The sequence below is a fragment of the Vulpes vulpes genome, chromosome 16 (assembly GCF_048418805.1).
Source record: "Vulpes vulpes isolate BD-2025 chromosome 16, VulVul3, whole genome shotgun sequence".
In the NCBI taxonomy this organism is placed as follows: Eukaryota; Metazoa; Chordata; class Mammalia; order Carnivora; family Canidae; genus Vulpes; species Vulpes vulpes.
The window spans coordinates 22,800,694-22,815,210 of NC_132795.1; the positions used below are offsets into that span (position 1 = coordinate 22,800,694).

Here is a 14,517-nt window from a genome sequence, read left to right on the forward strand (position 1 = left end):
GAATAAAACAGACCATAGCTCATGTTAGGCATTTTGCAGATTTTTTTCATCTGACTTTATTTTCTAATGTTCTCATTTATTGTATATTTTTTGCCTTGTGCATATGTCACTAAGCTGCGAAAATTATTCTCTAGAAATAGGAGACATAGAAAAATTACAAATATATGTTGGAGTAAAATAACAGTTTTACAAAATCAAGTTATGGCCATTCCCATTCTGCTCTATGCATTTCAAGATCACCTCAGATTGCTTATTTAAGAATAATCAGTTGTTAAGCTATCTTCTTGTCTTCAAGTGGATAAGACTCGGCTGGTGAGAGAGCTGCTCACACCCTTTCTCACTCCTGTCCTGGTGGCTATAGGCTCATTCCCTAGAAGGTCCACTGAGTTTCCTCTCTCTTGCTCCAACCTCCCTGTCTGAAAAATAGCTGGTAAGGCTGATGTACCAGCAAGTCCTAGTTATGACTGTAAGTGACAACAATATCAAAATATCAGTGACTTAAATGAAATAGAAGTTTCATTCTCTTATACATAAATGTCTAGTTCTAGAGGTCTTACGTATTAGGGGCCCAGTCTTCTTTTAGCTCTTTTGGTCTATTGTATGAATATACAGTAACCCAAATTTTATGATGGTCCAAAATGGCTACTGGAACAACTATTCTTTTCCAGCCAGCAGAAAGGAGAAATAATGAAGAATTATGAAGAAGGAAATCTTCTTTTCCCTTATCGACATTGTCTGAAATTATGTATACCAATTCCAATTACATACTATTGACTTTAAAATCACTCACATGGGACTTCTTAGCTGCAAGGAGCTTGCCTTGCCACTGAAGAAAGTAGAGCTAACATTGGAGAACAGGCAGTAGGCTACCCCACTAGGCTCATTCCCTGGTGCCACCAGGTTTTACATAACTGACCTTGTGTGTCCCAGAGTGCTCAAAGGTCATGGGCAGGGATGATAGGTCAGTTAGGATGCATGCAGGAAAACAGAACCATTCTAACTCTTATGGGAATGAATGGGTTACTATAGGAATTAGGGATTGCAGGAATGTTGGAAGAGCTTCTTAAGTGAAGATCAGGAAGGCTGTAGCCTAAGATTGGAGAAACAGTCACTGAAGATCTCATTTGAAGATACAAATTGGGTAGTTCCCAAAAGTTTCATGGGGAAAATTCTGAAATTCTTAAGAGGCTCTGGAAAAGCTCCCAATAAACATCTCACTCTGTATAGCCGCATGAGCGCCTCCCAAAATCCTGGACAGCATGATGTCATGTCCACCCATGTGACATGCTAAAAATTCCTCAAAGCAGTGACCTCTCCACACTTCCATCTTCCACAGTTACTTGCATTCCTTTCATTAACAAATTCTGACCTAAAACAATATGAGAAGAGAATTCTGGTAAGTATGTCCTTTGGGGATAGAAATGATGCTGAACTGACAATAGACAGCCATACATAAGAGGTCTCAATATTACTTATTGCTGAATTTGCCTCACTAAGGTCTATCGGAATCCTGGCAACAAGCTGGCAATTAAGATTGGTCATATTATGCACCATGAAAAATGTATCATATTGTTACGTCTTTTAAAATCCAACACTCTAGCACTCCTGCCTTCTGTAAGAATGAAAGGTTATGGTATAGTGGGACAATGCTCAGTGACAGACCCCGGTTCTGCTGCTTAAACCATTTGGGATTGCTTATCAGCTCTGAGAATGTGCCACACTCTGTGCTAGTTGGGTGATCTTGAGCAAATTCCTTCATGTCTTAGCATCTCAGTGCAATTTCTTCCATTAAAAATTGGTTAAACAGTTAATTGTACAATAGACGTAAAGATAAAGTAGCATATTAAAAGCACTGAGTCCAGTGCTTAATACACAGTAGAAGCTCATTTCACATCCAAAACTCGTTTTCATTTAAAAGTTCTGCAGAGTGTATTATAATACTCAACCCAATACCAGAGAGGCACATTATTCTGGGCTCACACCAGATTCATTTCTTACACTGAATAATATACTTTGTTTAAGAAATATTATTGTAATATAAAGATTTTAAGTACTAGAACCAATTCTTTCCTGTGAGTCAAAGCTCTTTGGCTCTAGGAAGAAGCTGACGAACCATCTATCAGATATGGGGTGGCAATAATTCTTGTGTTGGTTTGTTGGCAAGAGCGGGTGAGTTAACAAGTCACTCTCAACTCTGAGATCCAAGTAATATACCTTCATAGTGGATCTGTTTCCGTTAAGCCTTATATTTTTCCAAGAACAATTTCAGGCTGCTATTTCCCCTTTTGTTTAAAAAAATTTTTTTTCCAAAGAGGTGGGGAGCAGAAGGGGAGTTGTGCTGGCATAAGTTGCAAATAAGATTTTGAACCTACGGGGTAGGGAAGAATAGTAATAGAATGATTTTTCTTTTGTTGGACATATGTGTTACCCAGAAGTTAAAAACTCACACACCTCCACCTGGGGAATAGAGACCAGAGAAGTGAACCCAGAAGGTGCTTTGGTGAACTGGAAGCTCCCACATGGTCAATAGTGGCAGCCCAGCCAGTACTCAGCTCTAATGGATTGTTGTCATAGTAGAATTGCATACTTAGAGCTTTTGTTGAACCTGAAACAATTTTCTTTTTAAATATTATGTTAGTCAGATCTAGATTATAGGTCACCAGCTTTCAAAATACGATCTTTGACTTAATCCAGCAAATGGAATCCATCTCAAAGTGCTAAAGTTTGTAGGAATGTTCTTTTAAACTATTTCAGTCTAAAAATGTTACTCAAAAAAAAAAAGTTACTCAAATTTTTGCCCAGACATTTAGGAAGATAAATTAGTCTCTGAGATTCTATCAAATATTTTCCTTTTAGGGATTTGCAGAACAAAGTGATTTTCTATATGTAGTCAAATAGCAGAAAGTGTATTGTTGCCAGTGACTATGCCCCACAGTTGGTTAGAGAGTTCTGAGGAGTGAAACAAGAGTGACCCTAGAGTTTTTCCCTGGCACGGCCAGCATGGCTGCCCCAGGTTCCTGTACCCATGGTTCTCCCTGCATGCGCACTGAGAACCTGCTGATTCCACTGCATATTTAGAGGTGTGGCTCCTGCTGCTAAACCTAACAAGCATGGCTCTTTATATTATGGGGTAATGAAAAATGTGTTTGTAATTTAATCATAGTTTATAACTTATTAAATTTAATGTCTCATGCCTCATAAACCTGGTGGTATTCTTTTGTTGGTGGTTGTTGCTGTTGGTCTAAATGCATATTTGCCATGCTGTTTGTGCTGATTTCCCTAGCTAAGATGTTCCATGCACCACCGAACTTTATTGTTTGGCCATATTTGAATTGCAAGGGGGAAGCCTTTCACTAAACCTTATATTTAATCCAAGGGGGTTTGTCTTTGGCCCTAAGTAGATGACCATTCAGAATCCAGAGACCCACAATCTTCATATGTCTGATGAGATCCACTGAATAAAAGTTTTTGCTATGGTCACTTCTGAGACTACTGTTTTGAAATGAAAATCTTGGGATCAGTGACTGAAACACCAGCTGAGATGCTGGTCCACTGTGTTTTAGAATGCACCATTGATACACACAAGCATTCTATAGCTCCAACCATGAGAATACTACTTAGAAATAGGAAATGCACTTAACTCTTGGACATCTATTATTTCTTTCTATGGCTCTAATTGCCAAGGAGACAGATATTTTCTTGATTCTGCCAATTAGGAACTGACTTTATACAACATTAGCTCCCCAAAATTCTTAAAATTGTTACATGAAGGTTAGTTCCAGCAGACTTTGCTTTACACAAAATAATTATTCTCTCAGTGAGAAAATTTATAGTTGATATTTTAAAGAATGCTTTATTTTAATAGCCATCCAAAGAATAGCATAAGAACACTTGGATTAAGAGAAAGTTAAGCCATCTTCTGATAAGTCAAAACTAAATATTTATTATGAGATTTTCTTCTAATTTTAGTTTCTTTATAGGTCATTCTTGGTATATAGTCCAAGTTTTCTTTTGGCTGTTTTCTCAATTAAAAAAATATACTTCCAGGAGTGCTGCAGTGGTGCAGTCAGTTGAGACTCCAACTCTTGGTTTCCATTCAGGTCGTAGGTTCAGGGTTATGGGGTCAAGCCCCATATTGGGGTCCAAGGTCACTGGGAAGTCTGCTTCAGGCTCTCTCTCCCTTTCCCTCTGCCCTACCCTGCTGTGCTCGCTCTTTGAAACTCTTTTAGAAAAAGAAATATACTGAGAAGTACCTGATTGTTTTGGAAAATAAATCTCAGACATTGGTTTGTATTAGGACAATGCTGTGGGAGATATGGGAGGAGGGAAAGATAAGTTCTTGGGGTTCATTTTAATCTTCTCTATTGTGAACAACAGGCAACTGTGGTGGTATTTGGTGTGCATAAGATGTGGCTTCTCTTCCTTCAGTGATCACGCTGAGGCTAGCAAATGACATTCAGATGTTAGCAATTTGGGGTCACATTTGAACTGGTGACTCAGGGGGCAAGTGTTCTATATCCCACCAGTTCTTTTAGTCAGCTTTTGAGTCACATCTTTATTTTCTCAAATAGAGGGAGCTTACCTCATGGGAATCATGTGAAATGCATAAAATGTAGTGCTCCATAAAGCAAATTCTAAATTAGCCATATGGTCAGGTAGTTTTCTGGTTGGTCTAATCATTGTGACAATTACCAATTTTCAGAGACATAAGATAGAGTCAAAATCACAAAAATGAGACTGGATAGAATTCAGTTATTCTTAGACTCCGAGGGGCTCTCAGGATCTTGCAAGACCAAGCTGATAACTATGAATTACCTTGTTGATATGTAAACAGATCAGGCACTAAGAATACCCAGGTGGTGCCCTATAAGATAGTCAGTTTTTACAAAATTTTGGAGTTCACAAGGAGTGAAAAGCCCTAACTAGCAAATAACAACAGCAAACACTAACAGTTATAAACAACCAGAAAATGTCAGGTTGAAGAAATGGGTGTTTGTATCCTACCAGCAAGCTGGCTCCTAGTATATAACAGGTACTGAGTCAGGTGCTCCATCATTTAATCTTTAGGACAACCATCAAAGTGGGCATTATTTTCTATTCCTCGATTGGCAGGCTTTTAAAAAGCTTTTATTTAATTCCAGTTAGTTGACATACTAACATGCTGTGTTACATTAGTTTCAAGTGTACAATATGGTGACTCAACACTTCCATACATCGCCCTGTGTTCATCAGCTATTTCACCCATCCCCCGGGCTCCCTCCTCTTTGGTAACCATCAATTCTCTGTAATTAAGAGTTTGTTTCTTTTTTCTTTTCTTATTTTTCAATAGGGGGTAGAGAGAGAGAGGTACAGGCAGTGACAGAGGGAGAAAGAGAGAGAGAATCCTAAGCAGGATTCTCAGTGCAGAGCCAGATGCAGGGCTCCATCCCACAACTCTGAGAACGTAACTTGAGCCAAAGCCAAGAGTTGGATGTTCAACCAACTGAGCCACGCGGAATCCTCCTCATTCTCCCTCTCTTTTTCTGTTTTTTTTCCCCCATTTTTTTTCTTAAACTCCACATGTGAGTAAATCTATGTGATATTTCTTTCCTAACTTCTTTTGCTTAGCATTATACACTAGCTCCATCTATGTCATTGCAAATGGCAAGATTTCATTCTTTCAAATGGCCAAATAATATTCCACTGTATGTGTGTGTGTGCATGTGTGTGTATACACACACATGCACACACACACATACACACATACCGCATCTTTTTTATCCATTAATCAATTAACAGATACTTGGGCTGCTTCCATAATTTGGCTATTAGAAATAATGCTGCTAAAAACTAATGAGTGTATGTGTCCCTGTGAATAGTGTTTTTTGTATTCTTTGGGTAAATACTCAGTAGTGCACTTGCTGGATCATAAGGTAGTTCTATTTTTACCTTTTTGAGGAACTTCCATACTGTTTTCCACAGTAGCTGCACCAGTTTGCATTCCCATCAACAGTGCACAAGTGTTCTTCTTTCTTCACATCCTCACCAACACCTGTTGTTTCTTCTGTTGTTGATTTTACCCATTCTGACAGGTGTGAGGTAATAGCTCATTGTAGTTTTGATTTGCATTTCCCTGATGGTAAGTGATGTTGAGCATCTTTTCATGTGTCTATTGGCCATCTGTATGCCTTCTTTGGAAAAATGTCTATTCATGTCTTCTGCCCATTTTTTAATTGGATTATTCATTTTTTGGATGTTGAGTTTTATAAGTCCTTTATATATCTTGGTTGGTAACCCCCCATCAAATATGTCATTTGCAAATATCTTCTCCTATTCCACAGGTTGCCTTTTACCTTTGTTGGTTATTTCCTTCACTGTGCAGGAACTTTATTTTGATGAATTCCCAGTAGCTTATTTTTGCTTTTGTTTCCCTTGCCTCAGGAGACCTATCTAGACAAAAGTTATGACCAATGTCAGATAAATTACTGCCTGTGCTCTCTTCTAGGATTTTTATGGTTTCAGGCTTCACATATAGGTCCTTAATCCATCTTGAGTCTGTTTTTGTGTATGCTGTAAGAAAGTGGTCCAGTTTCATTCTTCTACATGTTGCTGTCCAGTTTTCCCAGCACCATTTGTTAGAGACTTTTTCCCATTGGATATTCTTTCCTGCTTTGTCAAAGATTAATTGACTATAGTTGTACATTTATTTATGGGCTTTCTACTCTGTTATATTGATCTATGTGTCTATTTTTGTGCCGGTACTGTACTATTCTGATCACAATAGCTTGGTAATATAACTTGAAGTCCAAAATGATGATACCTCCAGGTTTGCTTTCTTTTTCAAGATTACTAGGGCTATTCTAGGTCTTTTGTAGCTCTATGCAAATTTTAGAATTATTCTAGTTCTGTGAAAAACGGTGTTGGTATTATGATAGGGATTTCATTAAATGTGTAGATTGCTTTGGGTCGTATAGACGTTTTAACAATATTTGTTCTTCCAACTCATGAGCATGAAATGTCTTTCCATTTCTTTTTAATGTCTTGAACTTCTCACATCAGGGTTTTATAGTTTTCACAGTACAAGTCTTTCAACTCTTTGGTTAGATTTATTCCTAGGTACCTTATTATTTTGATGCAATTGTAAATGGGACTGTTTTCTTAATTTTTCTTTCTTCTACTTCATTACTAGTGTATAAAAGTGCAACAGATTTCTGTACATTGATTTTGTATTCTGTGACTTTTATTGAATTCATTTATCAGTTCCACCAGGTTTATGGTGGTATCTTTCCAGTTTTCTTTTTTCTTTTTTAAGATTTTATTTAAACATACACAGAGAGGCAGAGACACAGGCAGAGGGAGAAGCAGGCCCCTCACAAGGAGCCGGATGTGGGACTTGATCCCGGGACTCCAGGATCACGCCCTGGGCCAAAGGCAGACGCTCAACCGCTGAGCCACCCAGGTGTCCCTCCAGTTTTCTATATGTAGTATCATGTCATCTGCAAATAGCGAAAGTTTTACTTTTTCCTTACCGATTTAGAAGCCTTATATATATATTTTTTCATTGATTGCTCTGGCTAGGACAGGACTTCTAATACTATATTGAATAAAAGTGGTGCATGGACATCTCTGTCTTATTCCTGATTATAGAGGAAAAGCTTTCATTTTTTTCCCCAGTAAGGATGATGTTTGCTGTGGATTTTTCATATACAGCCTTTTTTATGTTGAGGTATACTCCCTCCAGACCTATTTTGTTGAGGGTTTTTATCACAAATAGAAGTTGTACATTGTCAAATTTCTGCATCGATTGAAATGACCAGATGGTTCTTATCCTTTCTCTTATTGATGTGATGTATCACACTGATTGATTTGCAAATACTGAACCACCCTTGCCACATAGGAATATATCTCACTTGACTGCAGGGAGTGATTTTTTAAATGTTTTTTAATTGTTGAATTTGGTCTGCTAGTATTTTGTTGAGAATTTTTACATATGTGTTCATCAGGGATATTGGCCTGTAGTCTTTTTTAGTGGGGTCTTTATCTGATTGTGGTATCAGGGTAATGCTGGCTTCATAGAATGAGTTTGGAAATGTTCCTTCTTTTTCTACTTTTTGGAATAGTTTGAGAAGAATAGGTACTAACTCTTCTTTAAATGTTTGGTAGACTTGGCCTGTGAAGCAATCTGATCCTGGACTTTTGTTTGTTGGGAGTTTTTTGATTATTGATTCAATTTCTTTGCTAGTTATCGAGCTATTCAAATTTTGTTTCTTATTCTTTTTAAAGATTTTATTTATTCATGAGAGAGAGAGGCAGAGACAGAGACACACGCAGAGGGAGAAGCAGGCCTCATGCAAGGGAGCCTGATGTGGGACTCAATCCCAGGTCCCCAGGATCACGCCCTGGCCCGAAGGCAGCGCTAAACTGCTGAGCCACCCAGGGATCCCCTGTTCTTGTTTCTGTTTTGGTAGTTTGTATATTTGAGTCCTTTCTCTTTTTTTCCTTGATAAGTATGGCTAGAGGCTTATCAATTTTGTTGATTTTTTTTTGAAAGAACCAGCTCCTTGTTTTGTTGATTTGTTCTAATGTTTTGTTTTGTTTTGTGTTTTTAACTGAAGCCTCCTTTATTCTATATCATCCTATTAAAGTTTCATTATTTTTGCATCAGAACTATAAAATGCTTAAAATGTAGATTACAAAATTTAGAAAAAGGGATCTCAGTACAGAAAATACATTTAATAAATTAAAGTAAAAGCCAAAGACCTGGGGAGATCCAAGAGAGCAAGACAAGCCTTAACCAAAAACGTCTGTAAATACCCAAGAAGCTTTTGAGCCATAGTCTCTTGGCTTCCAGTGGTCATAAGCTCAAAAGCTTTATGGCTTTTGAGCCATAGTCTCTTGGCTTCCAGTGGTCATATTTAATAAGCACATCAGCAAAAAGGCCAGCAGAATGTTTAATGGTTTAAAATATAAGCAAATATAGACTTATTTGTACTGGGCAAAGTACTAATTTCAAAAGATCATTAAAAAAGGAATATTTCAGAAACATTAATAAAAGTGATGGTGACTCAATCCAAATTAATGCAGAAATATTGTTTATAGCATTTTATTAATGGTAGTACCTTAAGTTTGTATAGACAAATTCAAATACTTGAGTAGCTAGTTTCTTAAACTTTATAGAAAACATTCTATAATCTCAATGCTTATATCATCATAAGCATGTTAATAAATATAAACAATTGTTCAAATATTAACTAGGTGCCATTGTCCTAAAGTGAGCCACTTCCAAAAAAATCTAATAATTACAGCTTATCATAGGAACTATATAATGTATTATGGTAAATAGAGCAATTATATATACGAGCCACATGTAAAGCTCAGTAGTCATGAATTTGAGGTGATCATTAGACATCTTTTTCCAAAGCTTCCACAATATGTGCAGCAGGACAATCTTTAGGATCTTCACTAGTGCCTACTGAGAAGAGTTCAGTTAACTTCTGGTATGTTTCACCCAGTTCTTCATTATTAATAGGTAGCCTAGTCCCCAAAGCTGCAAAGTGTGTTTCATGATCAAAGTCAATTTCATTAAAAGTTTTATCTTCATCATCATCATCTGTTCTATTGGTTTTTTTTGTTTTGTTTTGTTTTTTTTAGTTCCTGGTCTAATTTTTATTATTTCCTTTCTTTGCTGGTTTTAGGTTTTGTCTGTTCTTTTCCTAGCTCCTTTAGGGGTGAAGTTAGGTTGTTTGAGATTTTCTTGTTTTTGAGGAAGGCCTGTATTACTATGTACTTCCCTCTTAGAACCACCTTTGCTGTGTACCAGATGCTTTATACCATTGTATTTTCATTTGTTTCCATGCATCTTTATTTCTTCTTTTATTTCCTTGTTGATTCATTTATTGTTTATTAGTATCTTATTTAATCTCCATGTACTTATGGTATTCCAGATTTCTTTTTGTGGTTGACTTGTGGTTTCAGTATTGTGGTCAGAAAATACGTATGGTATGACTTTGATCTTCTTGAATTTATTGAAGCCTGTTTTGTGAGCTAATTTGTCATCTATTTTGGAGAGTATTCTATGTGCAGTCAAATAGAATGTGTATTCTACTGTTTTAGGATGGAATGTTCTGATATATCTGTTAAATCATTCTGGTCCAGTGTGTCATTCAATGCTATTATTTCCTTGTTGATTTCTATTTAGATGATCTGTCCATTGATGTAGGTGGGATGTTAAAGTTCCTTACTGTTATTTCATTATTATTAATTAGATCCATTATGTTTACTATGAAGTATTTATGTATTTAGGTGCTCCTCTATTGAGTGGATTAAATATTTACAATTGTTAGCTCTTCTTGTTAGAGTGTCCCCTTTATTATATAATCTCTTTGTTTGTCTCCTGTTAGTCTTTGTTTTAAAGTCTACTTTTTCCAATATAAGTATTTCTACACTGGGGCCTGATACTTCCAAAAATATTTCCAATATGTGCTATGTGTGCCCTGCTGTTTTGTCCTTACTGCTTTATCCTTCAGGGCAGTTGTCTACAGAAGCTCTCTTTGCTTCTTGTAGGCAGTTTGGTCTCTGGCCTGAATGTGGTACCTTTTAACTGTGTGTGTGCTGTGGTCTGCTTATGAAATGAGAGCTGTTGCCACCACTGCCAGAACTGAGGCCCCGCAAAACTAACTCCTGGTTTGGGAGACTCAGTGTGGGCAGAGGTTTGGGCCAGTCTTCTGCAAGAGGGGGCCCGCTGTGCTGGGATGGAGGCAAGCGTGACTTTGGAAGGGCATTTCCACTGGATCACAGTGAAGCCGGGCTTGGCCTTCTTATAAACAAGTTAGGTAGTGAGTGCTGGCCCTTGGCTGGTTCCTGCAAGTGGCTCTGTGTTTTTGCTGGAGGGGGTGGAGGAGGGAAACAGTGTCAGCCAGTTTGTTCCTGACGGGTCTCTCTGTGAATGCCATCTCTCTGGTACATACTCTTAGATGAGCAAATAACATCCCACTGTGTGTCCCAGGTGTTCTTCAGGTCACTGTTCCTACACTGTGGGTCCTTGGGCTGTTTGCCATGCCTTCTCTTCTAGAGCAGCCCCAATGGCCTCGGGGCTGTCCCCAGTCCAAGCCTGCTGACCTTCAGAAATCCAGGCTTTAAGCCCTTAGCCCCTCTCACTTTCCAAACCAACGGCTATAGGGAACCACCTTTCCCGGGCATTCCCATCTGCTAGTCTGTCTCTTGCTTTTCTCTGGGACCATAGCTCCCCCCTTCACTGCAGTGGCCACGACCTGTTTCTGAAACTGCATCTCTACTTTTAGCTGTGAGGTTTGTTCTGCTAAGTCTTCAGGTTGATTTCTAGGGTATTTAGGATGATTTGGTAGTTACCTAGTTGCACAAGATGAGGTGAGCGAAGGGTCTTCCCACTCCACTGCCATTGTCTAAAGTGGGCATTATTGTAGCCTGACTGGTGAGACTCCAAGATTGGCAGTGTCCCGCACACAGCAGGCCTCTAATGAATAACAACACACATGTGGCAGAGCCAACAGAAAGCGCTTGTTTCCCTCTGAAATTTCCTCCTTCCCTTCTAAGTGGTAAGTCGTGCTTTTTCAGGATACCCACTTCTGCAATAAGAGTTGCAGTTTGGAACTTACTTATGTGTTTTCTCTTTCTTCTTTCCCAACCAATGCATTATGTTCACCTTTACTGGCCCGAGACCTCGCACCTGCCGAGGAAGTTGGAGGAAGAGAGGAAAATAGATTTGTTTCAGATAATGCAAAACAAAAACTACCTAGCTTCGGACATTTCAGATATTACATAGCAAGACAGTAGCTTTGAAACCAGGTTGTTGTAGAGAGAATTTTGTAAGTTCATTTATCTCATCTTTTTTGCAACTCAGTGAAGAAGATGTGTGTTCTCTATCAGGAAAAAAAATCTCTTATTGCTCTTCTACAGAGGAGTGATATAAGGCAGAGAAGGGGGCACTGGGTAAGTTTGTAAAAGAGGAGAAAACAGCCAAATATTTTTTCTAATTTGCTTATGCTCTCCTTTGTCTCTAAGGGACTAGTGTGGTGTTGGATAGCTAGCACGTGAAGGGGAAAGAACTCCTGACATTCTTTCCCCCATGGCACTCTGGAAGGAGAAAGGCCAGGCCAACACAGGAAAGGGCCACCTGGAAAAAGGCAAGAGTAGGCTGGTCAGATGAGCTAGTTGTGACTCAAGGAAGGAGCATCTAGAGGAGAGACGGGGTCACTTAGGACCTGCACCCACGTGAGCTGGTTGGAAGCTGTCTCCGTGAAGAGAGGATGGCCCACAAGTAGAGGGATGGGTAACAAGTTTACCAGAGCTATGAGCACTAGAGGCTGGTGGGGCAGACAGACAGCATTCCACCATCTACCCAATCTCCCACTCAAGGAAAACATCAAGGGGCAGAGGAGGCACTCTGAAAGTTTGAACCTCTTTATCTAACCTAAGGGACTCTGGAAATTCCTAAGTATTAAACTTGAGAGTAGCATTTTTTCTTTCAATCCAACAGATGTGGCCCCAGGAGATATGCCAGTTTTCTTCCAAATTCTTAAAGAGAGAGTCTACATTTTCTCAGCACTTCATATATTAAAGTTTCATGCTATGACACTTGTAAGGCCTCTGAAAAATTGCATTTAAAAAGTAATGCTTTGGGGTACCTGGCTTCAGTCGGTTAAGCCTCCAACTCTTGATTTCGGCTCAGGTCATGATTTCAGGGTTGTGAGATTGAGCCCCATGTTGGGCTCCCCACTTGGCTGAGGGAGCATGCTTCTCTCCTTCATCCTCTGCCCCTGCTCTCTCTCATTCTCCCCCTAATAAATAAATATATATATTTTTAAGGAATGCTCCATATTCTGGTAACTTGCTTTTGTAGGGTCTACAGCCCTTTGGCCATCTCCCTCTTCCCAAGGTGTACTGCCTCACTCTCCATTCCTGGGTATCCTAGGAAACCTTCTCATGTGTGCTCACAAAGAAGTCCCATTGGAAACAGACCCAGTACCATTTCTCTTCTGCACTGTCATCCTTAGGTGTCTGATTCCTGACCCCAGTGGACCACAACAGTCACAGGGTACTTAATAAGCAGAATCTGTGCTAGAAGATATTTTGAGTTAATCAGTCTGGGGTAAGGCCACAGGCATGAATATTTCTTAAGAGCTCCCCAGGCAATTTTTATGGACAGCCCAAATTGACAACCAAAGCTTTAGCGTACTACACAGAAGACTTTGACCCCAGGGAAGCTGTGTGAAGTTGGTTTCCCTCTGCTGACCTACCAGTGTGTCTTTCCTGGCCATTGCTGATTTATTTCGCCAAATACTGCCCCTTGCCTTGGCATGACCTTATCAGTCTGGCCCTTCTGTGTCCCATAGTGGTGCTGCCGATGTGCCAGACATCACCCATCCAGTAGGAGGTTGTGCCAGGATGCAAACTCTTGACACTAACTTTATCACTGATGTTCTCTATGAAAGGAGAAATAAGTACAATTCGAGAGAAAGGAAATCCTAAATCAGATTACATTTTTAGTCAGTACAAAGATAAGAAATTTGCCAAATACAGTGGGAATGAACCACTTAGCTACAGTGATAATTCTCCTATCCTGAATCTGTGTCACAGATACAAGACACAATAGCAGCCAAGGACTCACCTAGGAGAAGACTCTGTCTGCTATCTGGTGGGAGAGCATTGATTCAAAAAGCTTCATGTAATGAGGACTCCTAGATGTGATGCTCTGTGCTAGGAGCTGAAAGTAAAAAAAGACAGAAGCCTCCTGCCTTCAGGAAACTCATCGTTGTTTATTTCCAGTTTTATCAACTTTTAAATTATTTGCTCAACACTGTACAATTGAAATATTTTTATTTGTGTAGGAGCAAATGATAGTACACTGTTTCACTTATTTCCAATTAGATTCAAAATTGTTATCTTTCCAACAAATATTCTTTAAAATAAAGACAAGATGATAAGCTCTGGTGAATTAAAGTGAATAGGGTAAGAAGGAAATGGAAAGAAAATTTCATAAAAATAAATGAGTGCTGCCAGCAAGTAGTATATTACTTGGCCCTATCCTCCTAGGATTGCTGGGAGCTAATTACCTGATTTTAGCTCAGACTTTAAATAACCTCATAAAAAAGACCAATCCACAAACTATTTACACCTTTATTGAAGTAACAAACTTTTTCTTTATATAAAATAGGTAAGGATTTTGAGGGAAAAATATTGAAGTGTACAGCAATTGGGAAAAGACAATACATATAAAGTATTATAATAAATTTTGTTTTCCAATGGAAGGAAGAGTCTGAGATAATTTCAAGAGTTATTCATGAAAATGAGGCATAGAGATCTGTGGCCTATTAAACCCTAGAGATCACTTCTGTGGTATCTTGCTTTATGCCATAACTACTATCTAAATTCAGAATGTGAAAGAGCCTATAAAGGGAACACTAGTCCACCCTAAAGCTGATCTTGCCTCCATAACAATTGCTGAACTGATTTGGAACCAGAAAAAAGCCACGGGTGGGGCGCTGTGATAGGTTTTATAAG

The 14,517-nt window shown here is 38.8% G+C and overlaps 2 long non-coding RNA genes across 2 annotated transcripts in view; both read right to left on the minus strand.

Moving 5' to 3' along the window:
• Nucleotides 1–4: 4 nt before the first annotated feature.
• On the minus strand, nt 5–12,774 carry LOC140595881 (uncharacterized). Its single transcript, XR_011997826.1, has 3 exons — nt 12,642–12,774; nt 11,613–11,683; nt 5–1,369 (listed from the first exon to the last, which is right to left on the minus strand). It is a non-coding gene; the product is annotated as an uncharacterized lncRNA (long non-coding RNA).
• A 484-nt stretch (nt 12,775–13,258) lies between these two features.
• The window catches only part of LOC140595883 (uncharacterized), a 404,572-nt gene continuing 403,313 nt past the window's right edge, over nt 13,259–14,517 (minus strand). The window contains exons 2-3 of the long non-coding RNA XR_011997828.1: nt 13,625–13,720; nt 13,259–13,439 (exon numbers count right to left, since the gene is read on the minus strand). This is a non-coding gene — a long non-coding RNA (uncharacterized lncRNA). The remainder of the gene's footprint in view (nt 13,440–13,624; nt 13,721–14,517) is intronic.